Here is a 2,501-nt window from a genome sequence, read left to right as displayed (position 1 = left end):
TTTTTTTAAGTAATCTGATGAACTGATGGAGGGAAGGTCACCAACAGGAAATAAAGAGTTTGTTAGAGGGATAAACCAGTTTTTGGTACCTATAGTCTCTTGCACGAAAGCAGTGTGGGTGAATTATTTGTCAAATTAAAGTACAGAAATGAAATAGCATAGAAAGAATTACCCTGCTTTTCCAACTTCCAATCCATGTTTAAAGACTTCTAGGGGGAGAGGGGAAAACAATTACGACAAAGGGAAAAATATATTCCTTCAAAAATCTAAAAGAATAGGTGCCAAAAAGACAAGTAAAATTTACAAATTAAAATGTTAATGAATACATATCCTTTCAGTTTAAAGCTGAAAAAAGAAATATTTAGTGGAGAGATCATTTACAACAGCTGCAAAATGACATCTCATTATCCAGCAATGAAAAGAAAAAAGTAGAGAATTGGGAAGTTAAACAAAGCATGTAACAGATAAAAGCCAGTTTCCCTCTACATAGAAGAGTTTGAGAGCAACAGGTACCTTTAAAGAAAAAGCTCAAGAGTAAAGAATATTGAAAATATCTTCACAGCATAAAAAAAAAAAAACATTTCCAATAAGGTTCTCTACGCAGAATATACTGAAAAAGCAGGAGTATGATGAAAATGAGAAATACACTGTGGTAATAACAACTGAAAAAAAATAACTTATTGTTTAAAGATTTTTTTTATTTTACTGAAAAAAAGAGGTACAAGCTCAGAGCCAGCTAGATTTCCCTATAATATTTTTATTTATAATCGACAGTGATTACAGCAAACTTAAGGTGCAACACTGTGCAACAGCAAATGCCATTTTTTTCCAGACAGACTACATTTGCCATAATACCTATGCCCACTTTGAGACTACAACCTTGTCATTAGATGTAGAAGACATCATTCAGTCCCCAGGAAAACAAGGCGGCAATCTAAAAATGTAGATGAATTTTAGGAATTACAGCAAAAGCCATTTTACTTTCAGACTAAAACAACAACAGTTACAGCAATCAAAATATTAACACAAACACACTGTAACACAATTCATTCTACAGGCTATATCACTGTCTCAATCCAAGTCATTAGCAAGGGACACTGGTGGAACTGCGTAACAGCCATCAGCTACCCAATAAAAAGCATGCTTCAAAATGGCTAAAAAAAAATTCAATAGGAAGAACTTTGCCAAGAACTCGAATTAGAACTCAAAAGAAAACACTCAACATTCATCCTCTGTTGCCATCTACTGGACGCCTACAAAATAACATTTAACCTGGTTAAGACTAAGCTTCATACATACCCTACCAACACACATACAATGCACAAACATTAATCTCAGATGTTTCAAACTGCATATATCAGACTTGTTTAATAACTACGAAGAAGAGGAAGAATAGTCATCACAAAGGAAAAGAGGCTTCAGAGGCATATGAAAATAACAATTTAATTATGCAATATATGTTTTGCCAGTTACTTGCCATAGAGTGAGCTTGGATTCGCTGTACTCCTATCATTAGGAGATTTCAAAAAGCAGATTTTGGTTAATGGCTACAGGGAACATTCCAATAAGATACTTAATCTGCCACTTAAAAAGAAACTTTGCTACTGCAGATCTCAAGGACAATTATTTAGGATTATCAATTGTCAATCCAGAAGATTATAAAACAGGGCAGTTTTTATTTATTTATTTTAATATTAAGGAAGATGTATCTGAGACACTATTACTGGTAGAAGAGCTACAGACTCGAGAAAGGTATTATAAAAATAACCATACTGCAATCAAAAAAACATCTGTAATCCAATGTTATTTCCATATAATGGCCAGCAAGCACATTAAGAAATCCTACAGTTATGACTTATGAAATAGCATCTCTAAATAAAGCTCAGTTTATGTTCTGAAATGTAAAGTTCTTATATTACTAAACTAACATCCTTTGAGTTGCCTGCATGCCAGCAATACAGATGACAAACTGTTTCTTGAGTCTTACTAAAATCATAATCTTATTCACCTTACAAAAATTAATTATGCATTATACAAAGACGTACTCCTATTAGTTGCATCTGTGTGATACTTCTGAGAGCATAGAAACAAGAGCTGGTTTCTGCTGCATCATAYGTATTTTCTATGCTTTCTACATCCTTTCCCAAACCCCTGCCTAAATAAAATAAAATAAAAGACACCGCACAGTTCCAGGTTCTGGTTTTCCCATACCTGTATAAAAGGGGAAACCAGCCTCAAACTTTATTTCTACTACATTCTTTTTAAAATAAATAGCAAGAAAAAATACAGTAGTCCATATGAAAGTAAAATATGAATTTATATACAAAGTATTAGCATAAGTTTGCATAGCCCCCCATCCCCACTCCTTGAACATGTTATAATTTCGCTTTCTTTGGAACGAGCAAGAGTTCATGTTGACATGCCCAAGCTGAAAATCAAGTCTCACTCCCAACCAGTTACAGCATCTCCAGAAAACAACATGTGCAGTCAAACCATGTTAT

General features: G+C 33.7%; 1 protein-coding gene across 1 annotated transcript in view; it reads right to left on the bottom strand.

The window, feature by feature from the left end:
• The window catches only part of ZNF326 (zinc finger protein 326), a 29,491-nt gene that overhangs the window by 26,140 nt on the left and 850 nt on the right, over positions 1–2,501 (bottom strand). The gene's annotated exons all lie outside the window — the stretch shown is intronic.

Source organism: Rhea americana, unplaced genomic scaffold (assembly GCF_003343005.1).
Source record: "Rhea americana isolate MKP2758 unplaced genomic scaffold, rheAme1 scaffold_2, whole genome shotgun sequence".
Classification (NCBI taxonomy): Eukaryota; Metazoa; Chordata; class Aves; order Rheiformes; family Rheidae; genus Rhea; species Rhea americana.
The sequence above is the reverse complement of the archived record's forward strand: the minus strand, read 5'-3'. Positions and strand labels throughout refer to the sequence as shown.